This window comes from Xyrauchen texanus, chromosome 1, assembly GCF_025860055.1.
Source record: "Xyrauchen texanus isolate HMW12.3.18 chromosome 1, RBS_HiC_50CHRs, whole genome shotgun sequence".
In the NCBI taxonomy this organism is placed as follows: Eukaryota; Metazoa; Chordata; class Actinopteri; order Cypriniformes; family Catostomidae; genus Xyrauchen; species Xyrauchen texanus.
The window spans coordinates 38,567,940-38,594,972 of record NC_068276.1 but is presented as its reverse complement, the minus strand read 5'-3'; the positions used below and the strand labels follow the sequence as shown (position 1 = coordinate 38,594,972).

At 39.2% G+C, this 27,033-nt stretch overlaps 1 long non-coding RNA gene and 1 pseudogene across 1 annotated transcript; both read left to right on the top strand.

The window, feature by feature from the left end:
• Positions 1-6,131: 6,131 nt before the first annotated feature.
• Positions 6,132-18,108, top strand: LOC127645406 (ATP-binding cassette sub-family F member 2-like; annotated as a pseudogene).
• A 4,515-nt stretch (positions 18,109-22,623) lies between these two features.
• On the top strand, positions 22,624-25,877 carry LOC127636582 (uncharacterized). Its single transcript, XR_007969623.1, has 3 exons — positions 22,624-22,756; positions 25,450-25,530; positions 25,635-25,877. It is a non-coding gene; the product is annotated as an uncharacterized LOC127636582 (long non-coding RNA).
• The last annotated feature ends 1,156 nt before the right edge of the window (positions 25,878-27,033 follow it).

Sequence of the window (27,033 nt, the reverse complement as noted above, 5' to 3'; positions counted from 1 at the left end):
GCCCTGATGCCTTTTCAGATCGCGCGAGACACGTCATCGGGCATGAATGACAAGCTAGAAAATGCATTACTCTGTTGATTGATTTGCTGTTGTAATATATTATAATTGTGCATGTTCAATGCTAAATGCAAATAAATAAATAAGACACCAGTGCATCAAATGTGTCAGAGAAGTGTACTGTAAAAAGAGGTCACCTGCAATGTTTGCCGTAAGGAGCTATTGTATTTATACTTGATCTACTCCTTAAAAACTTGTTTTGTTGTTGTGACATAATGCAGTCAAGGTGATTTAGACATGTTAAATCGTTTTTGATATGAATAAAACCCGTTAATTTAGATATTACAACATGAAGCACATATTCAGGTTACCTGACAAAACTTTTTCCAGTATGTTTTCAATAAGAGAAAGACGGACAGTGAGAATCCTAACCTGCCCCCTTTTTTCTTGTTTCTTGATTTAATTGTTTATTCTATTCTAGTTTAGCATTCATTTATTTAGGTATCTTATTATTGATCATTCATTTTCTTTCATTTTGCTCTTTTTTTTTAAAGGCCTGCCTTTTTTAGTTTATTAGTCAATTCACTTTCTGTGATCCTTTAGAGAGGTAAGATGATAAGTGAGACATTTAATTATTCATCTTTTGTGGTGGCAGTTATTGGTATTGTTGAGTGAGGTAGCTCTTGCTCTTCTGTTGCTCTGGGTTCATTTGTTTTCTTCATCAGATCTGGTCTAGCCTTAAATGCCACAGTGATGATGATCCTGTAAAAACTCAATAAAACTTCTCCATTTGAATCAGTAACTGATGAAGAGTGTTTCATTCATATATTATTTGAACCTATTTAATAAGATATACCACTCTAAAAATATACAGCACCAATTATTACCAGTGCTGTGTTAAATAAACTTAATTTATCTTTCTAGTTTACGGTACACACACACACACACACACACACACACAAATTTATCATCGTGGGGACTCTCTATAGACTTCCATGCATTTTATTGTTTTTTTACAGATAATTTCTATCCCTTAACAATAACTCTATTTTTAAATTTTCAAAAAACATAGTTTGGTATGTTTACTAAGCCATTTCCCACGTGGGGACCGCAGGTGGGCCCCACAATGTGATCTCTGGTTTCACTATAATTGTGGGGGCATTTTATATAGTATAAACACGTATACACACACAAACCACATAATTTTATATTTTTTATACTTTTATATTTGTATCACCCCTTGTCAATTTTGAGAGGGTTACTTTTTAAATGTATTACACTACAGATTACAGAATACATGCTGTAAAATGTAATTTGTAACACATTTCATTAGATTACTCAAGGTCAGTAACATACTCAAAAAACATAGCTGATGCTGTTTAGTAATACTAAGAAGGTTTATAAAGTTCCTCCTTCTGTGTTCACTTTGACTGGAAGTGTCATACAGGTGGTTCATTTTTATAAGTACCTTGGCATTTGGCTTGATGATGCTCTCACTTTTAAACCTCATATAGACAACCTTGTGAAGAAACTCAAACTTAAACTGTCTTTTTTCTTTCGAAATAAATTTTGTTTTTCTTTTAAAGCAAAAAAGCAATTAGTCACTGCAACATTTTTATCTGTCTTAGATTATGGTGACCTGGTGTATAGGACCGCTTCAGCACAATGTCTGCATAAGATTGACACTGTTTATCATGCGTCTCTGAGATTTATTACGAATTGTAAAAAATTGACCCATCATTGTGAATTATATTCCAGAGTGGGATGGCCAGTGTTGTCCAACAGGAGATCAGGGCATTGGCATATTTTTATCTATGCTTGGTCTGTTGCCATCCTACATCAGTAGTTTAATCACATGGAGAAGTGTTGGTTCTTATTCATTGCGATCAAATGATCACTTGCTGCTCTTTGTTCCATTTGCCCAAACAGAACTGGGGAAGGGCTTTTGTCTACTCCGCTCCTTCTGCATTGAACTTTTTGCAAAAAGACTTGAAATTATCTGAACTCATTTCCTTAAATGCTTTTAAGTCCAGATTGAGAGAACCTGAAATGACCTGTTTAAATTGTAAATGTTTTTAATTATTTGTGTTGTATAACCTTTATAAATGTAATTGATTGTGTTTTTGCTGCCTCTTGGCCAGGACTCCCTTGAAAAAGAGGTTTTTAACCTCAATGGGACTTTCCTGGTTAAATAAAGGTTAAATAAATAAAATACTCTAAATACTTTAGATTATTTCTTCAGCACTGGTAGATTTTTTTTTTTCACTTGTTTTGACTATAAAAACTCTGCCAGTACAGTAATACACATGTTAAAAATACATTCTCTGAAAAACCAGAATATCTTATGCAGTGTTGTTTACAAAACCAGGTCAATCAAACTGATCTTGTTTTAAGGATTTTTAGATATTTTTACAGGAATACAATACAAAAATTATTATCAAGAATATGATCTTTGTCCTAATATCAAAAGTCTTAATAGAAAAATGAAATTATGATCCAACGTGAATTTTAGTATTTTAGCTTAGCGTAAAGCTGACAATTTACACAAGGTTATTTCTATTTCTTCTGCTCCAAACTTACTTCAAACTTATTTCTCTGTCTGCTTGTATGAATGTAACACATCATAAGAAAGTGTTTCACTGCTGTTCAAATGCACTTTGGATCGCATCATTTATATTATAAATGTTTTCCATCTGAAAGGACTAAATATTAAATAAAACAAATGACAATAACATGCAAAGTAAACTAAATCAAAATACTCAAACATACAAAACAAAGGAATCAAAATACTTTTTGAATGTAACTGTATTGTAATTACCAATGATTTAAATTGTAACTGTAGTGGAACACAGATACTTATATTTTGTATTTTAAATACGCAATCCCGTTACACGCATTCCGTTACTCCCCAACCCTGCCCCTTGTTCACTTACTTGTTGTTACGCTACTTATTCTTTGTGGTGATTTTATATAATACTGTAGCACATTTTATTTTCAAAATCCAACTGCTATTTTGCAGTGTTGTTTCACATTTCAATTTGCTTTTAATGACATCCTACTGTTGCTCCTGCTACGTCTACTTCAGCTACAAACACTTCGATATTTGTATAACACCCTTAAGTAATTGTTGCATGGTAAGCAGTGTTTATTACTGCTTAGTTAAGTGCTCAAGTGAGGCCCATCTCACCAGCAGGCGGACATCTGCTCTTGATCAAATACGGTCGCGCAAGCTGCGGCTGTCTGCGCGCTTCAACCTTCTCAGCAACAAGTTTAACTCCTTTTTCACTTAACTTATCTTTCTATCCTTTGTATTTTTTATCAGATGTAAATAATGGCTTGTTGGTAAGTGAGGTAATATCCTGCATTTACTAGAGCAGGTTGTTTTTACATGAGTGTGGCCCTGGATGCCTCCTGCTGTCATTTCAGTCTGAGACCACTACCGTGTGAAAGCCCCGTACACGAATGTAGGCCTACGTGTTTATTATAAAGCACAGGGGTTACCGCTGAATTTATGAACATCTTGAAGTAATGTCAAACTCTGAATTAGAGATGTCAATAAACCGCGATAGTTATCTAGCTGGTGTTCTGTCATGAGAGATTAATATTACTTTTGTTTGGGCTTCTGACAATGTGATGGTGTTTATTAGTTGTCATTGTGTGAAGCCGAGAATGGTGTCATGTGTTTATGAAGAGCGTTGTGGCTACACGTTGTGCTTTGGGTAGCTAGCTTAGCTAGTTTTAGGGAATAGCAGCTCACGAACAGCACGACATGCTGATGTTGTTCAACTGCAGTGAAAAAACATTTATATGCACATGTATTGTGTGCCGCCCCTGGATGCATTCATTGTCTAATTCATTACCCATTTTCATTTATAGCTACAGTTTAAGATCATATCAGCCTGTCAATTTGCATTAAGAATACTGTTCTAGCTGCTAATAACGAACAGCAATAATTGTTAAATATGTTCTACAGTTTATGAGCATTGATGTTTTTTTGTGTGTGTTTTTTTTAGAGTCTACAGAACAGTATATTTAACACAATGTACAACCAGACGAACAGGTGAAACACTGTTGTTGTTTTATTTGAATTATTATTATTATTTTTTGCACATTGAACACGTTTGAAGCTGATAATCTGAATCTTAAATGTGAAAAACAGAAGTAACACTCTTTAAGCGTAGGCTATTATAAAAATGGCATACCTTGCCTCAGTAGCCATTGATTTAGGAGGAATGAAGAATGACTTAATCTCCGAAGGTACTATTCATTGCCAATGGATAATTGCTTTTAAAGGGATACCTCATCCAAAAATTAAAATTATCTCATAATTTACTCATCCTCATGCCGTCCCAGATGTGTATGAATTTTTATCTTCTGCAGAACACAAAATAAGAATTTTTATAAGAATATTTCAGCTCTGTAGGTCAATACAATACAAGTGAATGGCACCAAAATTTGAAGCTCAAAAATGTACATAAGGCAGCAGAAAAGTAATCCATATAACTTCAGTGGTTAAATCCATATGTTGGCTACATATATACAGTGCCTTGCGAAAGTATTCGGCCCCCTTGAACTTTTCAACCTTTTGCCACATTTCAGGCTTCAAACAGAAAGATATAAAACTGTAATTTTTTGTGAAGAATCAACAACAAGTGGGACACAATCATGAAGTGGAACGAAATTTATTGGATATTTCAAACTTTTTTAACAAATAAAAAAACTAAAACTCTCCAGAAGTTCAGTGAGGATCTCTGAATGATCCAATGTTGACCTAAATGACTAATGATGATAAATAGAATCCACCTGTGTGTAATCAAGTCTCCGTATAAATGCACCTGCTCTGTGATAGTCTCAGAGGTCCGTTTAAAGCACAGAGAGCATCATGAAGAACAAGGAACACACCAGGCAGGTCCGAGATACTGTTGTGGAGAAGTTTAAAGCCGGATTTGGATACAGAAAGATTTCCCAAGCTTTAAACATCCCAAGGAGCACTGTGCAAGCGATAATATTGAAATGAAAGGAGTATCAGACCACTGCAAATCTACCAAGACCCGGCCGTCCCTCTAAACTTTCAGCTCATACAAGGAGAAGACTGATCAGAGATGCAGCCAAGAGGCCCATGATCACTCTGGATGAACTGCAGAGATCTACCGCTGAGGTGGGAGACTCTGTCCATAGGAAAACAATCAGTCGTATACTGCACAAATCTGGCCTTTATGGAAGAGTGGCAAGAAGAAAGCCATTTCTTAAAGATATCCATAAAAAGTGTCGTCTAAAGTTTGCCACAAGCCACCTGGGAGACACACCAAACATGTGGAAGAAGGTGCTCTGGTCAGATGAAACCAAAATCGAACTTTTTGGCAACAATGCAACACAGTGCAACACAGCTCATCACCCTGAACACACCATCCCCACTGTCAAACATGGTGGTGGCAGCATCATGGTTTGGGCCTGCTTTTCTTCAGCAGGGACAGGGAAGATGGTTAAAATTGATGGGAAGATGGATGGAGCCAAATACAGGACCATTCTGGAAGAAAACCTGATGGAGTCTGCAAAAGACCTGAGACTGGGACGGAGATTTGTCTTCCAACAAGACAATGATCCAAAACATAAAGCAAAATCTACAATGGAATGGTTCACAAATAAACATATCCAGGTGTTAGAATGGCCAAGTCAAAGTCCAGACCTGAATCCAATCGAGAATCTGTGGAAAGAACTGAAAACTGCTGTTCACAAACTCTCTCCATCCAACCTCACTGAGCTCGAGCTGTTTTGCAAGGAGGAATGGGCAAAAATTTCAGTCTCTCGATGTGCAAAACTGATAGAGACATACCCCAAGCGACTTACAGCTGTAATCGCAGCAAAAGGTGGCGCTACAAAGTATTAACTTAAGGGGGCTGAATAATTTTGCACACCCAATTTTTCAGTTTTTTATTTGTTAAAAAAGTTTGAAATATCCAATAAATTTAATTCCACTTCATGATTGTGTCCCACTTGTTGTTGATTCTTCACAAAAAATTACAGTTTTATATCTTTATGTTTGAAGCCTGAAATGTGGCAAAAGGTCGAAAAGTTCAAGGGGGCCGAATACTTTCGCAAGGCACTGTAGTGGTGCACATGGGTTTGAAAATATTATGAATGGTGTGATATCTAACGGGGATGCAAATGGCGGTGTGTTTCGTTTGTGTGAAAATCACAAGAATTGATGATGTCATAGTAACTGTAGTTAAGAAAGTTTTCTTGAGATTTCTCTTAGCCTGCTCAGTATAACTGAAGTTAAGTATAAGTTTCTGCTGTGCTAAAGTTAGCCTAGAGAGTGAGGCTTTGAGACAAGTGATTATTCATCCAGTTAGTGTACTTCTAACATTTTTTAAGTTCACAAACTTAGACTCTTAACACACTCTTTAAATGTAAAAGTCATACACATACAAACACATCGACTCGAACAGCTACAGTGTATAATTTTCTTGACATTTTACTTAATACTTGTACGTGATTTAATGTACAATAATAGTGATGTGAAGTTATTTATTATGAAAAGTGCAATACATTTCTCTCTCTCTCTTTCTCTCTCTCTCCCCTGCTTTATATTTTCTTCTCTCAGATATTGACGCTCTAGCCAAGGAGCTGGATGAGTTTGAGCTGCGGAAGATGGAGGCTCAGGCAGTGACGGGCGTCTTGGCCTGCCATCCCAACAGCACTGATGTTCACATCAGCAGTCTGTCGCTCACCTTTCATGGCCAAGAATTACTGAGTGACACCAGCCTAGAGCTCAACTCCGGCCGACGTTACGGTCTCATTGGCCTCAATGGCACTGGTATGTAAGACAGGTGACCTTGGGGCTGATGCTTCAAACACTTCCCAAGTTTAAGGAAGATTTATACATACACCTGTGAAATACAGGGTTCCAAAAGGTAATATTTACTATTAATAGAAGGTGACAAGTGTTGTGGGCAAACATAATAAAAAATAATGCACAGACAATAGGATAAGGGCTTCCATGAATGAGCGAACTTTTGAACACTTTTTGTAGGCAAGTCTATGCTTCTGTCAGCTATTGGTCACAGAGAAGTTCCCATCCCAGAACACATCGACATCTATCACCTGACGCGTGAAATGGCCCCCAGTGAGAAGACAGCACTGCATTGTGTCTTGGAGATTGATGAAGAGAGGATAAAACTGGAGAAGGAAGCTGAGAGATTGGCTCATGAGGACTGTGAGTCACACATGCTTTATTAATAAATTCATGCTGCACCATACTGTACACTTACAGGTTAAATAGTCTGGCATTCCAACTTTTACCAATGGTTATACATTTTTAGCTTATACCTTAAAATACTGTTATTGTAAGTTTGCTTTAAATTTAGAACAAATTGCACAGCGATTAATCTTGTGTGACATTGCCCCTTTTCTCTGCTCACTTCTTCTCATCACCGTAGCAGAGTGTGAAAAACTGATGGAGATCTATGAGCGTTTGGAGGAGTTGGACGCAGACAAAGCTGAAGTTCGAGCCTCACGAATCCTCTATGGACTTGGTTTCAACCCTGCCATGCAGCAAAAAAAGCTGAAAGATTTCAGTGGAGGCTGGAGGATGCGTGTGTCCCTTGCCAGGTATGATGGTTATTAAAATGTCATCTATATATGATTTTGTTTTAATTTAGAAAATAAAGTAATTATAGTAATATAGAATAGTGTATAGCAGTGGTTCCTAAACTTTTTAAATCTGCAGCATGCCTAAGTGTTTTTTTCCCCCACGGCTCTCCAAACACTGAAAAATAAACCAATAAACAAATATGCTTTTGAAAACATTAAAAATATTAACATTAATAAAGTTTTAATATTTATATTAACAAATGTAATACAATGTAGCCTAATGAAACAAAGTGTATTTTAAGTAAATAAGCTTTTAAAGTTATCCAAGAGCCATAAAATATAGTAAATAGTGCTTTAGGTTTTTTCAGTAACAGCAGAAATTACAACTTACAAAAATTTTAATATAAAAACGTTAAAATTAAAACTACTTAAATTAATGATAAACTTTTTAAACTGATTATTAGATATGCATTAAAACGGATTCAATGCAGTCAGAGTTTGACTGTGCTTAAACTCTCGTAGTACATTGATGTTTGTGTTTACATTAATTACACAGGTTTATTTTAAACAAGAAGTGCGTTTGAGTGTTCATGTGCACAGCTGCATTCACCACGAGCGCTCTATAGAGCACACGCAGACACATGCCATTACTTTTAACATGGGTGGGTATTAAAATATTGAACTGAGCAGATTTCGGTAAAAATAAATACATTTAAGCAGCAAAATACTGTAGTTTATATTAGTGTGAAACAATGGCATATTTTTAAACAAAGCTTGGATTTGATTGGTCATCCTCACAATTCACTTAAAGACAATGGATGAATGGGCCATATAAATAAAATCTCTTGTAAGATCTGTGGTTTACCAGGTTTTATTCCTTATATTTCTCCATTCCACGGCTGTTGCTGGATTTGCTTTTCACTAAGATCTATAGTTTACCTATTTATTGCATTCACAGATAATAATAAATCTACATCCTATATTTTCTCTCTTGCTTTCAGGGCTCTTTTTATTAAGCCCTTCACGTTGAACCTACTAACCACTTGGATCTGGATGCCTGTGTATGGCTGGAAGAGGAGCATAAGTCGTAAGTGCTTTCACTGTTGATGAGGTTCTATCTAGTGCTAAACTAAACTACAGTTTATCTTGTGCAGAAAGGATTCATGTAAAAGAGGTTGTTCTAATTGTGACTATTTTGAAAAGGAATATTATGTTAAACCATTTTTAATGATGCTTAATCTTTTTCAGCTTCAAGCGTATCCTTGTGCTCATTCTCAAGACTTCCTCAATGGTGTGTGCACCAACATCATTCACCTCCACAAGAGGAAGCTCAAGTATTACACTGTGAGTGCTGTAGCAGGATATTAACAATTGTTTTACCTACAATTTGCAGGTTGGAGCTTTTGTTTTGTGGATTATTATGTGTAGTGTAGCAACTTATTTGAAAATATGCTAATCCAACTCAAAGAATTGAGCTCCATAAATGTTTTGGAGGTAGGATGTTTATTAAATGGGGGAAAGGGCATGCTCTGGGATCCAAACCTGTATCTGTCTACAGACAATTACTCTAATTGTGCTGTTACTCAATTGCCTTTCTAACAAAGCTCTTTCTTAAACGTTATTGTCCCCTGAAAATCATTGTTTCTGTGCTATCGCTATTAATATGAGACCTGATCCTAAGACTCCCCTGCTTTGTACAAACTTGTCAACCTTTAAAATGGATGAAATGTGATGCTTTTATTACTGTTGCTAATTATGAACCCATGCTGCACCTGAGTCTGGTTTATTAGTAAAAGGAAAGCACATTAATCACATATATGAAAAAGGTATGTGAGCAAAGAGAAAGTAATGCATTTTGATGTTTGCACTGAAAGTAATGCATGGCTTTTTTTTAGGGTAACTATGACCAGTATGTAAAGACCAGGGAGGAGCTGGAGGAGAACCAGATGAAGCGGTACAACTGGGAACAGGACCAGACATTTCACATGAAGGTGAAACAGCACAGCCTTGTGGTTCTGTTTAAACTGCAGTCTGTCTCATGATCATCCCTTTGTGTAGTTTGTAGTGTTTCAACAAAGACATTCTATGATCCTGTTGTTTTTACCTTTCTCTTGTTCTTGCATTGCTTCTGTCTTGTCTCATTTTTATTGCTTTGATGTCTTTGCCTTATATTTGCTGTAAGAATGCCATTGTAAAAACAATTTGAAAACATTCCCTCTTTCTCTATGTATAGAATTATATCGCCCGTTTTGGTCATGGTTCAGCCAAAGGAGCTCGCCAGGCTCAGAGCAAAGAAAAAACGCTGCAAAAAATGGTGGCCACTGGCCTAACAGCCCGTGTAGTGAATGACAAGGTTTGTTGCGCAAACTCAAATTTACACACTCTGTTTAGTTAGAGGTAGTTGGCTAATATGAATGTCTATTGTTTTTTATGTATTTAACGTCTTTGTGTAACTTTCTATTGCTCAAGATCTGTTATCAGCATAAAGCATCACTTTAGAAATGATGATTCACTTTGACCAGTTGACCAATGTTACCTACTTTGATCAGTTTGAATATATGAAGATTGTTCAGATCTTATTTTAGGTCACTTAAGTAAATAATAATACAAATAATTAAAAAAATTAATTAATGTAGCATCAGGCTAAGATATTTTTTGGTTGTCTGTAATTTCTTCAACAGGACGTTGATAGCTTTTCGACAGCAAAACAGTTTTTGCAAAACAGTAACAGCACTCCCTTACACTACCTGTGGTGATTTTAACTCATGTCTATGAGCACAGCTTAAGCCTTAGGTTGCCCTAATTTTGCTATTTAAGATTAAAACCTTTATCAGAGCATTCAGTATAACAGTTTTAACCACATTTTTGTCCTTCAGACCATGTCGTTTTATTTTCCTCCTTGTGGGAAAATTCCCCCTCCTGTAATCATGGTGCAGAATGTCAGCTTCCGATACTCCATTGACACAGTGAGTCTGCAACCTTTCAGAACAGTGTCTATTTTTATTTTATTATTTATTTATTTTTCATCCCCTTTTCTCCCCAATTTGGATTGCCCAATGCGCTCTACGTCCTCATAGTGACTCGCCTCAATCCGGGTGGCAGAGGACGATTCTCAGTTGCCTCCGCGTCTGAGACCGTCAACCCGCGCATCTTATCACGTGGCTTGTTGAGCGCGTTACTGCGGAGACATAGCACATGTGGAGGCTTCACGCTATTCTCCACGGCATCCATGCACAACTCACCACGTGCCCCACTGTGACCGAGAACCACATTATAGAGGTTACCCCATGTGACTCTACCCTCCCTAGCAACCAGGCCAATTTGGTTGCTTAGGAGACATGACTGGAGTCACTCAGCACGCCCTGATTCAAACTTGTGACCCCAGGGGTGGTAGTCAGCATCTTTACTCACTGAGTTACCCAGGCACCCCCCTGGTCTGTTTTTTAATTGCCAGCATTTACTAAGTAAGGTTTGCTTTGGGTTGTGCTTTTTTTACATTCACGTTGCCATATGCATTTGTAAATGTGAAAATGCAGTTATTTACTGTTTGCTCTCGACTGCACTTCTAGACTGCACAGAGTAAAATTGTTCAAATTACTGTAAAGAATTTGAATAATTATTTATAATTAATAATATAATTATAATATTTCCATATAATAACTGTAACAATTACATAATTAGAAAAGTTATTCAAGTTAAGCAATGCCTTGTTTAATTTTTACAGCATTATATTTACAAAAACTTGGAGTTTGGCATTGACTTGGACACCCGAGTCGCACTTGTGGGTCCCAATGGGGCAGGAAAGTCCACACTGCTCAAGTGTAATGATTTGAGGAAGCAGGAGAAGGCAGACGGGTGATTAGGATCCAAACGCAGTTTATTGGGGGAAGAATACAAAAATAAACAAACACTGGAACAAATGAAAGTCCACGATGGGAAAACATAGGCTTAAGTACTGGGTTAAACACAGGAGGGGTGCAGGCAGTGAACATCCACGAAGGGGAGAGTAGTCCTCGAACGGGCGACACAACAGGGAAACACGAACGGCTGGAAGCTGCAGGGAACATGAACAAAGAGCATACAGAGCATACACCAACGTAAGAACGAACATGGAACATCAACGCACGACAAAGGGAAGGGAAAACAGCGGGGTTTAAATAAAGAGACACGGTAATGACAAAATGACGGACAGGTGCGGACAATAACACAGTGACAGGGCCTGAAAAGACGGGAAGAAGGGAAGTGTAGTTTTCACAGAGACAGTGAAACACGGGCGGACAACAAGGAAGTCATGACAGGAAGCGTGAGTGGTAAAACAGAAAACACGGGGCGGACAAAAAGGGAGCATGACATGGACGTGACTAGTGATGGGTGAAACAGAAAACACGGGGCAGACGACACGAAACACGGTGCAGGTGAGCGAGACCGTGACATAATCCCCCCTCAAAAGGACCGGATTCCAGACGGTCTTAAAATAAACAAAAGAAACAATAAAACGGAATGAAGAAACCAGGCGAGAGGGGGTAGACTGGGGGGAAAACAGACAGACCGGGGGGGAACAAGGGGCACAAGGACAGTTCACAGGGGTGCAAGGGGTGCTGAGACAGACCCTGGGGGCAATTAGGCAGTCCACGGGAGGCAGGCAGACCAGGGAGGTCGAGAGGGCGGACAGGCAGACCAGGGAGCCCGAGAGGGCAGGCAAGCAGTCTATGGGGGTGTGTGAAGGGGACCGGGTCCGGTGGCCTGGGGGGCATAAACCGGGCAGGGGCAGGTTCAGGAGGCCTGGAAGGTGGCCACAATGTGGGGATAGGCCTGGGGGGCTCGGGAACTGGCCACGAGGTGAGCACCAGATTAGGAGGTCTGGGAGCGGGCCATGGGGCAGGAGCTGGTTTGGGTGGCCTGGGAGCTGGCCTCTGGACAGGGGCCGGTACAGGAGACCTGGGAGGTGGCCGCAGGACAGAGGCTGGCGGAGCCGTGTGAGGCGGAGCCAAGGAGGACTTGGGAGGCAGAGCCGTAGAAGACTTGGGAGGCGGCGCCGAAGGAGGCATAGGCAGGGCCGTGGGGGGGCTCAGGAGGCGGAGCCGAGGGAAGCGACTGCGTAGAAGGCCCAGGAAGCGGAGCCAAGGGAGGCTCAGGAGGCGGAGCCGAGGGTGACTCAGGAGGCGGAGCCGTGGTAGGCGGGGCCAAGGAGGACTTCGAAGGCTGATCCGTAGAAGACTTGTGAGGCGGCGCCAAGGGTTGCTCAGGTGGCGATGCCGAGGGTGGCTCAGGAGGCGGTGCCGCGGGAGGCAGAGCCGCGGGAGGCGGAGCCGTAGGAGGCAGAGCCGTGGGAGGCAGAGCCGTGGGAGGCCCGAGAGGTGGAGCCATGGGAGGCCCGAGAGGCGGAGCCATGGGAGGCTCGAGAGGCTCAAGAGGCGGAGCCCTGGGAGGCTCGAGAGGCCCGAGAGGCGGAGCCCTGGGAGGCTCGAGAGGCTCAAGGGGAGGAGCCCTTGGAGACTCGAGAGACTTCAGTGGCGGAGCCCTGGAAGACTCGAGAGGAGGAGCCCTAGGAGGCTCGACAGATTTGAGAGGCGGAGCCCTGGAAGGCTCGGGAGGCGGAGCCCTGGAAGGCTCGAGAGACTTGAGAGGCGGAGCCCTGGCAGGCTCGAGAGGCTTGAGAGGCGGAGCCCTGGAAGGCTCGAGAGACTTGAGAGGCGGAGTCCTGGAAGGCTCGAGAGACTTGAGAGGCGGAGCCCTGGAAGGCTCGGGAGGAGGAGCCCTAGGAGGCTCGAGAGGCTTGAGAGGCGGAGCCCTGGAAGGCTCGAGAGGCTCGAGAGGCTTGAGAGGCGGAGCCCTGGAAGGCTCGAGAGACTTGAGAGGCGGAGCCCTGGAAGGCTCGGGAGGAGGAGCCCTGGAAGGCTTGAGGGGCTCGGGAGGCGGAGCCCTGGAAGGCTCGGGAGGAGGAGCCCTAGGAGGCTCGAGAGATTTGAGATGCGGAGCCCTGGAAGGCTCAAGGGTGCTGGCCCTTGGACGGTCATGGCTACCGGCGCTGGTTCTGGGACGGTCGAGGCTACAGGCGCTGGCTCGCTGACCGTGGCAGGCGTTGGCGCTGGCTCGCTGACCGTGGCAGGCGTTGGGTCGTGCATTCTGTAATGAAGGGAAAACAGCGGGGTTTAAATAAAGAGACACGGTAATGACAAAATGACAGACAGGTGCGGACAATAACACAGTGACAGGGCCGGAAAAGACGGGAAGAAGGGAAGTGTAGTTTTCACAGAGACAGTGAAACACGGGCGGACAACAAGGAAGACATGACAGGAAGCGTGAGCGGTAAAACAGAAAACACGGGGCGGACAACAAGGGAGCGTGACATGGACGTGACTAGTATATATATATATATATATATATATATATATATATATATATATATATATGTGTGTGTGTGTATAAATATTATTCTGAAAAGTAATTATTTTTGGGGTACTTTTATTTTGACGAGTGGTCTGTTTTTGCGCATTCCGAGGAGAGACGAAGGAGAGCGCGGTGTGTGTGAGTGTTGTAGGCATAAGTTAGTGTCGTGTCGTGTTTTGAAAAGCTTGTTCGATAAGGTTACTTCAACTGAAGATTATCGTGGCTTAATTCCGACAAATGACGACAGCACAAGTGTTTTTGTGAATCGTGACCCGCGTTTCGCAGTTGTTTAAAGTTTTGGGATAATTTTCCCGTGGATTGCATTAGCTGCTGGAGCTAAGTGACAGTGATATACTGTGAATGCCATGAGAACTGTGAGTGCATATAAAGTACAAGTTTGCTTTATTAGTGACATTTGAAGAGTTTTTGCGGTGTTTTGTACTTCATACGTTTTTGATTGAGAAGCAACGATAAGAAATAACTGCTGAGAATGATCACATGTATCAGAGTTTTCCACATGTGTCGCCGCACGTGAGATTGAAACTGCTGCGTGACGCAGTTGCGGCAGATACATCATTTTGAGGAGATTCAAGTTTTCAGAATATATATTTTTTATTATTATTTTTCCCTGCCATCCAAACGACATCTCCAGTTTGATTCATCTCCTTGGTGGTGAAGTTCCAGTTTGATTTCATTTTAATATATATTTCATTTTTGGACATTTCTTTAAAGTTGAGTGAACGCTACGTCAAGACAACTCATCACTACTCATCGTTCTGCAGACTGGTATTTTTTCCAATTTATTCATTTTTGATTATTGAACTGATAAAAGGTGAACTGTGAGAGTTCAAGTGAACTACAGAAGGTAAAGTGAACTGTGAGTGAACATTTAACAGAACATTTCATCCAAGTGCTCATTTTGAAGTGAGATTTCATTGTGTATGTTTTGTTTCAAATGTGATGTGTTTCTACGTGATCATTTGAACAGTGAGGATTTATCCTAGGTTGTGTTACATTGAGAATCCATACAAGTGTTTTTTTTTTTTTTCATTTTTGAGGTAACATTTAGGATTTGTTATTTTGTTAGTGAAAAGTTTATAACTTTCACATTGAAGGTGAAGATTGTGTTCTATTGGGTTTAAAAGAAAACACAAAGACTGTAATTTAATTTTTATTTGTTTTTTTATTTAATTTATTATTCAAACTAGAATAATTCTTGATTTAAGAAAATAGAATATTTAAAGGAAAATAAATATTGTTATAATGTACTTATCTACAGTGTATCTTTTGTTGAGAGCTGTCAGGGAGTAGGGGCGTCTCACCTACTTTATTAGACTCTGGGAGGGAGGAGTATATTAGACTGTGTCTCACATATACGTTTACGCTTCAGGAAGCCACTGTATGACATTACACTACCCGAAGCCTACCCTTTCCGGTCTGTAGTGTCACTTCACAATAAGGTAGGAAACAACATACATACCTGTGTGTGTAAAGAGACCAAAAGCACTGGGAGCGGGGACTAAGATCCTTTCGTTACTCAGTCTTCCAGGGCAGCACTAACTAATATCCCCTACAAGGCGGGACTAAATACCCCCGCTACATATAGCATTATTTTCATTATTAATATATTAAATAATACTTGCACTATTATTCTCACTATAGAATGTGGCTGTTTGTGTTTTTCTTGCCATTTTCATAATGTTTATATCTGTAAAATGTTACATTGCTGAGATCTGAATAAAAGTTATAGTCAATATAATGTATTTTCATAAAAATCATACATGGTTAATATGTGGTTATTGCCATTACTTGTAAATGTTCTTGCATTGTGTTTTATCTGCAGCATCTGACTGAGCAGCTAGAGCTTGACCTGTCTCCTCTGGAGTACATGATGAAGTGCTTCCCTGAGATCAAAGAAAAGAGGAGATGAGGAAGATCATTGGACGTTATGGCCTGACAGGCAAGCAGCAGGTATTTGTGTGGGTGTGTTTAATGTGCAGGCTTATTTTGAAAGCCAGACAATGCAGCCTGAAAAATGAAACTGTATAAAATGTATTATTCTTTCTCTCATTTTTTCTGTGTTTCAAAAATCTTAACTGTTGTCCCTGTTTTACAGGTCAGTCCCATCAGGAACTTGTCTGATGGTCAGACGTGTCGGGTGTGTTTTGCCTTGCTCGGATGGCAGAATCCTCACATGCTGTTTCTGGATGAGCCAACGAATCACTTGGACATTGAGACAATTGATGCTCTGGCTGAGGCCATCAATGAGTTTGAGGGTGGAATGATGCTAGTTAGCCACGACTTCAGACTTATTAAGCAGGTATGCACATGCCCAATTTATGGGTTAGAACTTATTATTTGTATCTAAAGTGCAGTTTATTTTTATATTTGACAAATATATGTGATCTAAAATGTGGAATGAATGGGTTTTGCTTCTCATTTAAGGTGGCTCATGAAATTTGGGTGTGTGAGGAGCAGACCACCACCAAATGGAACGGAGACATTTTGGCTTACAAGGAGCACTTGAAATCAAAAATTGACAAACAGACTCATGACATTTAAAAATCTATGAACTGGACAGACTGTCTTTTTAAGGTTTACCCTCCCTCATTTTCCAGATATGCATTATTGAAGGAATTTTCAATTGGACAATGAAGCCCAGTATCACGGTTGATGATCTGGATTGCACTGATTTTGTCATCTGTCATCCCAAGGGAAAACAGAAAAACATTATTTGGTCTAATATCTCATAAGAAATTCTTAATCCACCTCTCAGATGCAAATTTCATGGCATCAGCATGTCTATTTTGATTTAATATTATAAAGGCAATCAAGATTTATTGGAATAAATAGGTTCAATTAAGTTCTTTGAAGTACACAAATATTGATGCATAACAGCCCAATGCTTTGTAGAGAACTTAACTAGGGTACATTTTCAAAAAGCAAATGTCATACATATCCTTTAACTTTTGAGTATTCATGTCAAAATTGTACAATGCATTAATCTGATAGTTCAAAATTAGCAACTCAGTGACACCATGCTCTGTGAATGATGCATCCATGTGTACAGGAGTTCACCTGGGAAAACAAAGGGTGCTGCTTGAAGAGCATCACTCCATTACATACTTAAAGCAAGTTTGTGTCATTCAGGCACAAACTGCATGGCAAAAATTACCATTATATGCAAAATTGTCTCAAACGTTGGAATGATCCTATTTAGTTTCCACTGCCGAACAACAACACAGAACACACTGACTACTCGGCTTTGCTGTTCTCTGCGAAAGCGGAATCAGTGATGCATAAAATAAATTGCAGATTGATTTAGAAATATAAATGGCCTTAAATCTTAGGTAGATTTTGAATGTCCCAACTTTTTGACACAAATATGGCACTAACCATGTCAGACACCTGCACAAAAATAATTAACAAGCACAATTTGCTTTTAATGGCCATTCCACTGGAGCATGAGTTTACCTAAAAACCAATACACTGAAACAGTCTGGGGGGAAAAAGTGTTAATTGCTAATTCAATTCTTATATATAGTATAACCGTTTCACTGGGGTAGAGAATTCTGGAGTTGCCGATATGGTAGTCATAAAGACCAACATAGATCCAATTTCCACAGACCTGTTAAATGGCTTAACACTGAGACCACAAACCTGTTTGCTCATATTATATATATATCTACTGTATATCAAGGGAAAGCTACTCACATACATAAAGAGTCAACTTAACTGGTTAAATTGCCATTGGCTAAAGGAGTTTTTTCCTAGGACATGTGCTGGGAAGTTTACTGGAGGCTAAGATGAGATTGTAATGACTAGGATTCTTGAATTAGTGGAGTGGATATCAATATAGGACCTTTTATGAGATGAAGCATGGTCTTTATAATATTTATCTATCATTTTTGTATATTTAACAGTGAAATCCAGTTTTTCTACCTTCATTTAACCAAATGTTCAAATATGCCATGACTTTTGAGAAACAATGAGCAGTTTCTATAGCCAAATGTGAATTAAATATGATAAAGCCTACCTACGGCACAACTCTGTTAGCCTTGCTCTTGTAGCTTAACAAGATAACAGAAAGCAATGTTGCAATAAATATTTTCTTAAAGTTTCTTAAAACAGCCTATGTTGTGTGCAAATGCACACATTTGTTCATGTTTCACAATGAAGAACATTTAGTAACCGTTATCCGTTCTTACAAAATGTGATGTCATGCAGGATTCACTTGTGTGTGTGTGTGTGTTTCCAGGGTTGGGCAGTAACGGAATACATGTAAAGGGATTACGTATTTAAAATACAAAAATCATTGGTATTTAGAATACAGTTACATTCAAAAATTATTTTGATTACTGAAGAGATTACTTTACATTTTATTGTCATTTGTTTAATTTAATATTTAGTCCTTTCAGATGGAAAACATTTATACATATAAATGATGCGATCCAAAAGTGCATTTGAACAGCAGTGAAACGTCTTGGGTTACTTAACTGTAACCCTTGTTCCCTGATAAAGTGAAACAAGATGCTGCACTTGATTTAGCGCTTTGGGAATATCTTTTAGGAGTGACCAGCTGTGAATATGTGTGCAACACATCAATGAAATTAACTGGAAATTATAGCCTCTGCTGGTGACATCGTCAGGATGTGCCAGTTCCAGGGGCTATAAATAGATGCGCCACAGGTGCATCGTCAGGTATTTTTGTCTGAAGAGCAGTTCTGGGGCATCCTCAGTGCGGCAATGAAGTGCAGCATCTCGTTCTGCTTTTTCAGGGAACAAAGGTTATAGTTAAGTAACCCGAGACGTTCCCTATCAAAAGCTACACTTTAATGCTGCACTTGATTTAGCACTTTGGGATCGAGAATACTCACGCCGCCACACTGCGGATGTCTGGACCCCTTACGGTTGTGTAGTTTGTGCTCACAAGAACGCAAGAGGTCTCAGACATGAGCTTGTGATGTTGACTCAAGGACGTAAGAGCCCGGAGTGGCATGAACATCCAAACCATAACATTTTATGAATGTATGCAGACAGGACCAGCCTGCCTCACTACAAACATGCTATAGAGGGACACCTCTAGCCAAGGCTTTAGAGGAGGCGACCCCTCTGGTAGAGTGAGCCCTGATACCTACTGGCGAAGCTTGACCATGGGCCTCATAGGCCAGGGCAATAGCATCCCTCACCAAATGTGACTGTTTCTTTGGTGGTGGCCGCCCCCCTGTTACGGCTCCCATGACCAACTAATAGTTGCCCTGACTTACACTGACACTACAGGTTCAAAGGGGGTTTCAAAACCCTCAAGGACTATATCTAAATCCTATAAAGGGATCCTGGTTCTAACGGGAGGCCTCAGTCGCATTGCCTCACAAACAAAAGTGAGCAGGCAAAGGATTTTTCCCCAGTGGTACCCCGCCAATCAGGCGTGGCAAGCCGACAGAGCGGCCACATAAACCCTGGGAGTAGCGGGGCGTGTGCCTGTAGATAATTTCTCCTGCAGGTAGTCCTAAACTGAAGCAATCTGGCAGTTAATTGGATCTGCATTACGTGTAGTGCAACTCCTTTCAAAGACACCCCATTTATTGGGATAACTTTTCCTAGTGGAAGGAGCCCTAGCACTGAGAATGGTCTTGATAACTTCAGGTGAAAGCCCTGTGCCTCAGTTGGTACCCTTCATGGGCCAAACATGAAGGTTCCACAACTGGGGCCGGGGATGAAATATCGTCCCCTGTGCCTGAGACAGAAGGTCCCTCCTGTACGGAATCGCCCAAGGCGAGCCTTCAAGGAGAGATGTTATCTCTCGAAAACCATACCCTGTTCGGCCAACACGGCGCTATAAGTAAGAGGCAAGACCCTTGTTGGCAAACTCTAGCCAGAACTCCCGGGAGCAGAGAAACCAGAGAAAATGCATACAGGTGCATTTTGGGCCATGTATGTGCCATCACGTCCAGACCCAGGGGGGCTGGGTGACTCAGGGAGAAGTAGAGGGGACATTGTCTGTTTTTAGGCAAAGATGTCCACTTCTGCCTTGTAAAATCTTAACTAGATTTGTCTCACTACCTCGGGGTGGTTTCCACTCCCCCATCTGTATTTTCTGTCTGGACAGTAAATCCGCTCCCACATTCAGGCATCCGGGGATATAAACTGCTCTGATTGACAGAAGTTTACCCTGGGCCCAAAGGAGAATCTGCCGTGCCAACCTGTTTAGCTGGGGTGACCGTAGACATCCTTGATGGTTTATGTAAGAGACTGCCGCTGTGTTGTCCACCAGCACCAGGACATGGCAGCCTCTCAAATGCTGGAGGAAGTATTTCAGGGCCAGAAATACAGCCATCAACTCAAGACGTGCCAATCGAGCTGATGAACCTCCCATTCCCTTTGAGCTGGACGATCACTTAACAATCTGCGACGGCAATACGTACCTAGAGTGGGACCCAAGGTGAGGAACCGGGGTCTGAAGCACATAGAGAGGGTACGTAGCCCACGGTGCGTAAACCATATCAGTCTCATTTGCAGAAGGCCCAAAGGAATCACAGAGGACAAAGATGCCATGAGAACCTTGTATTCGTTGATACTGAAGAACAGTGCAAACTTGGCCTAGCCTGTCTTTGCTCAGGGTGTGCTGAATGGTCTCGATTCGAGCAGGAGACAATTGTGCCTGTATCATGATCGAATTCCATATGATCCCCGGATACGTAGTTCTTTGAGTAGGAGAGCGAATGCTTTTCTTGTCGTTTGGTCTCAAATCCAGAGAAACCAGATGAGCTAAGATGATATTCCTGTGCTGTAATGCCAGTTCTTGTGACTATGCTAGTATCATCCAGTCGTCTATATAATTCAGAATGCGGATGCCTTTGAGTCGCAGAGGAGCCAGTGCTACATCCATACACTTCGTGAATGTGTGGGGGGATAAGGCTAGGCCGAATGGAAGAACCCAATATTGGAAAGCTTCACCTCTGAAAACGGACCTCAGGAACTTCCTGTGTTGTGGCAGAATTTCTATATGAAAATATGCGTCCATGAGATCGATCGAGACCAACCAATCGTGATGTTGGATTTGAGACACGACCGTCTTGACGGTTAGCATCTTGAACTTGAGCGCATTGACTGAGCGATTCAAGCCTCGAAGGTCTAAAATCGGACGCAATCCCCATCCTTCTTGGGAACCAGGGAACATGTTCTATAGCCCATTTGACCAAGAGATTTTGCAGTTCTTTCAAGAACTACTATAGTTCTCCTGTAAAAATATCAAGAAATCCTTAAAATAAGATCAATGTGATTGATCTTGTTTTATAAACAACACTGCATAAGATATTTCGTTTTTTCAGAGAATGTATTTTTAACATGTGTATTTTGTCTTGCTGTACTGGCAGAGTTTTTAAAGTCAAAACAAGTGAAAAAAATCTACCAGTGCTGAAGAAGTAATCCAAATTATTTAGAATACATTACTGACCATGAGGAATCTAACGGAATACTTTACAAATTACATTTTACAGCATGTAGTCTGTAATCTGTAGTGGAATACAGTTCAAATATAACCCTCCTGTGTCTTTCTAGTTGTTCTTTAAGAACAAATTTGCATCTGCAAATCTTTGTCTCCTGTCTGTCTATCAGTAGGCTCCAGTCCTTTGATTTCACATCTGTATCTCCTTTGTAAATATAGTTCTCCAATAGTCTTTCACCCTCTAAATTCTAAATACATTCATTAGTTTGTTATAATGTGAAAAAGAGGTGAAGTGTTTAATGTAGACACTGGGAGAGAAGCATTATCCTCTATTTACTTCCTCTCACACACACTGAATCTATGAATTTAAAAGTCGCTTCTACACAAGAATTGGCTCATCTTTATAGGATGAAGTTTGTTTAAATAGAATAATTTACCTGAGTAATATTCTCACTTTGTTTTTTACCTAGAAACATATATACAGTATATGTTCAATAATTTTATCTGAAAAAAGGCAATCTAGATTAATTCAACTCCTTTCTTGAGAAAATCATGCCAAGGTCATTAGACATAAAAAAAAAAAAAAAAAAACTTACCCTTGCACAACAAGGCTACAAGAAAAATATTTCTATGCAACTTCCTCCATTAAAACAGAAGCAGATACCTCTACTGTTCTCTCTGGTTATAAGCCATACATACCTGTGTGTTTTATTTACTTTACATATTTATATCATTTCACAATGAAGCTGAAAGCAACCAAAATCCTCTTGATTTTCATGTGCCTGTATGTGCCTGTGCAAGGAGTATTGGGAAAGCGCCAGTGGGTAAGATGACAGTCTGTTTAGCAATACTGTATGCACAGTATAATTTGTTTAACTTCACTTCTTATCCAAATAAAGTATATTTGGTTAGGCTAAAATAGGATCTAAGAAATTCTCGAGGTGGTCTAAAATGTAATTTTTTACAGACAGTTTACATATATATATATATATATAAAAATTGAAAATAGTTATTAAATGTATTAAAATTAATAAATACAATTTTATATATGTATGTGTATATATATATATATATATATATTATTTATTTATTTATTTTATATTAGTTTTTTACATAAAAATATCTGCAAGACAATTCAAAATGGAATAGATGTGCATGTACTGTATGTAGTCAGAAATCAAAAGGCTCTGTACAGTGTATATGACAGTTGTTCAAAGCTTTTTGCTATGACTGATCACAAATTGCTTTACTGGCAAAGATTTATCATTAAATTAAATGGTATTTGTCTTTGTAGGATTTTGGGGAAACATTCTTGCTGGAAATCATATGGTGAGCATATGTAGTTGCCATAAACATGTATAATATATAAAAAATGATGTGTATATATATATATATATATATATATATATATATATATATATATATATATATGATAAAATATTTGATCAGCCTTTAGGGGTCATAAACTTTAGTTCATTGTCTCCTTATGTCTGAAATATTATAACATTTACATTTTCTCCTAAGTTATGTCATGTGAATATTCTTATCAGATTTTTGATAATAATAGCCCATTTAAATGCATATTTGAATAATGAAATTCCAATCTGTCCTCTTGTGCTCACTTCTGATGAGTATGATGAGTTATAGTAACTGCTCTGCATGCTCACTTCAGCCACTTGATAATGCTACGTCCTTTTATTTATCACGGTTACATCCACATTTGCTGCTATGACAGTTTATCTAGATTAGATTCTAATAAAAACAAAAAGGAGTGATTTGTAAATTATATTCACCTTTGCTGAATTGAAAACCCTACAACTACATATTATATGATCTTTTACCTTATGAATTTCATTCGTTTTTTTTTTTAATGTACAGTAATTTCAAATCAGATGATTGCAATATGCTCCAAAAAAATACAAGTTGGAACAGGGGCAATTTAAGTCTAATAACAATTTGATGAGTTAAAATAACAAGGTAATGTGAAACAGGATATGTTAAACTAGTGAGGTAATCTTGTCATTGTATATAATGAGCCTCCAAAAACAGCCTTGATCATTCAAGACACAATGTTCCCCAAAGACAAATTGGAAGGATTTTGGGCATTTCACCCTCTACAGTCCACAAAATACAGTAGTTAAAAGATTCAAGGAATTTGGTCAAATCTCGGTGTGTAAAGGGCAAGATGAATACCACTTCTGAATGTGTGTGATCTCTGATCCCTCGGACATCACTGTCTCAAAAAAAAAAACATCATTCATCTGTAATGGGTATCATGAATATGGGCTTGGGATTACTTTAATAAACCTTTGTTAGTCAATGCCATTTGCCACTGCATCCACAGATGCAAGTTAATACTTTACTATGCAAAGCAGAAGCCATACATCAACACTGTCCAGAAGCGCTGCCAACTTCTCTGGGCTCGGTCTCATCTTAGAAGGGAATTAGAATAGTGAAACCATTCTTTTTGGTCCAAAGAGTTCACATTTCAAAAAGTTTTTGAAAACACAGACGTCGTGTTCTCCAGGCCAAAGAGGAAAAGGACCATCCAAGCTGTTATTAGCAGCAGGTTCAAAAGCCAGTGTCTGTATGGGCCAGGAGTGTGTTAGTGCCTATGGCATGGGTAACTTGCATATCTGTGAGGGCACCATTAATGCAGACAGATATGTAAAAATTTTGGAGTAACATATACTGCCATCCAGCACCGTCTTTTCCAGGGACGTCCCGACATTTTCAGCAGGACAACATCAAACCACATACTGCCTAGATTACAAGTGCATTGCTGTGTAAGCAGAGAGTGCGGGTACTAGATTGGCCTGCCTGCAGACATTTTAAACTTAAAATTGTGTCTTTAGTGCCTAAGTGTTATTTGAAGAAATGGTTTCACAGTGGAAAACACTCGACTATACCAACTGTTTTGGAGTTTGAACACTACATAAAAAACATTAAAATTCACAAGGTAAAACATCATATAATGTGGAGTTATAGTGCTTTCAATCGTTTTATTTTTTTAATTTTTAATACATTTGCAAAGATTTCAAACAAACTTCTTTCATGTTGTCATTATGGGGTATTGTTTTTAGAATTTTAAGGAAAATAATGAATTTAATCAATCTTGGAATAAGGCTGTAAAATAACAAAATGTGGAAAAAGTGAAGCGCTGTGAATACTTTCCCGATGCACTGTATATATATATATATATATATATATATATATATATATATATATATATATATATATATATATATATATATATATAATGTAATTCAGTATGAACATTTCTAGAAAAATAAAAAATGTTTGTGAATTATAAATTATATTCATCCTATGCTATATTGAAAGCACTATAACTCCACATTATATGATGATTTACCTTGTGAATTTCAATGTTTTTAATGTAGTGTTTTTTATCAGATGATTGCAACAAACTCCAAAACAGTTGGGACAGTTGAGTGCAGGGCCGGACTGGGACACAATTTCAGGCCGGGAAATCCTATACCCATCCAGGCCATCCTATGCACCCAAATAAAATTTAGAAACAAAAATGTTTCCCCATAAATTACATTTATTTCACAGTATGACCATAACATAAAAACATAAACAACCAACCTAGAAGTAAAGCAGTCCTAATATCAAATGGGTCTGCACATAACGTACAAACAAGCATTTACTCTAGAAGTCCAAAGCTGTTTCTACATCTCTACTTCTCACTCATAAGTGTATATAAAAAAAGGAAATTTGTATTACCTTATTAAATGTATGCATCATCTTTCATGTCAAATTATTACATTTGATCAATCAATTCAGTTATAATAATAACTTAATTTTTCAAATAACACATATTAAGCATTTAGGCACTAAAGACACAAGTTTAAGTTTAAAAATGGAATTTTTCCCATTCATCCATTATTATATATATATTATTTTGAATGTCTTTCTTTTCATTTATAAGTAATTCTGTCAGAAGCTTCATACAGTTTCTATGCAGGTCTGCAGTTTGATTTCTCTGTTCTCATTACTAGCCACCAGAGATGGTAATTTTGTCATCTGGTGATGACGCAGCAGTTGTGGAGGAGCCGTTCACCATAGTAACGGAAAGTCAGGTAAATGTAATGGGCTTATTTATGTTAGCAAAAAAAAAAAAACTTCTAAAAACAAATATTCTTGTTAAATTTAACGTGTGCATTCTTTTTGTTTTCCTTTGAAGTTTTTGAAAGAGAAGATAAAACAAGATGAACCGATGAACCAGAACAACTGAATAAAGAATTTCACACTGCCTGTGTCAATATTAAAATTCAAGATATTTGATTATTTGATTATTAGATTAATTACTCAACTATACAAATTACTTAAATATATAAATATGATCTGATGCCACAGATAGTAAAAAAGCAGCCAATGTTTTACACTCTTTTACAGGTGAAAATAAAAATTCAGAGTCACAATTGTCTTCCTTCCAAAAGCTTGTTCCATGACATACTGTACAGCAGCTCTTCAAACAACCAGAAAGATATTTAACCCTTGATTGCACTTACGGGTCAATTTGACCCCTTTGAACTTTTAACACTGATTTACATCAACATAACTTTAACTTTTTGGCTCGAAGCTCATTACATCCTCCACAAAGGAATTTGGATCTGACAACGTTCAAACTATTCATTTCATGTATTTATAAACATTTCATGCATTTATAAACAGAGTCCATCTTAGGTATAAAAAATACCTAAGATGGACTCACAGGTTCAAGTGTGTGGTTCAAGCAATACCTTACACACACACACATACACATTCACACAGAAACAAGTACATACTGTACACACACACACATATATATATATATATATATATATATATATATATATATATATATATATATTTAAATTTCAAGCATTGACTGTTTTTAAAATGAGTAAATTATCCATTTGTATAATTGGATTGCGATTGTTGAAGTGTGATTTAACACCCTTTTAATGCAACATAGTTACTTGAACTATAAGTGCATTCAAGGGAGGCCCCTCTCGGCACAGATGCGCTGGCACACAGCTGGTCCCGGGGGATGCACAAGTACGCATTTCCCCCAGTGAGCCTTCTTGCACTGCTGCTGTGCAAGGTCAGGGAGGACGAGGAACAGGTCACCTTAGTGGCTTCTTACTATGCCACTCGGACCTGGTTCTTGGATCTCACGCTCCTCACAACAGCATCTCCCTGGCAAATTCCCCTGAGGAAGGACCTCCTTTTTCAGGGACAGGGCACCCTCTGGCACCGCACCCAGACCTCTGGAACTTTCATATCTGGCCGCTGAATGGAACACAGAAGACTTAAGCGGTCTACCACCTGCAGTCGTAGACACAATCATCCAAGCCAAAGCTCCCCCAGGCAGCTTTACGCCCTCAATTGGTGTCTGTTCGCAAATTGGTGCTCTTCCAGATCTGAAGACCCGCAGAGATGCGCAGTTCGGTCAGTGCTTTCATTCCTGCAGGAGAGGTTGGAGGGGAGGCTGTTCCCCTCCACCTTGAAGGTGTATATTGCTGCTATCGCAGCCCACCATGACGCATTGGAAGGCAAGTCCCTTGGTAAGCACAACTTGATTTTCAGCTTCCTTAATA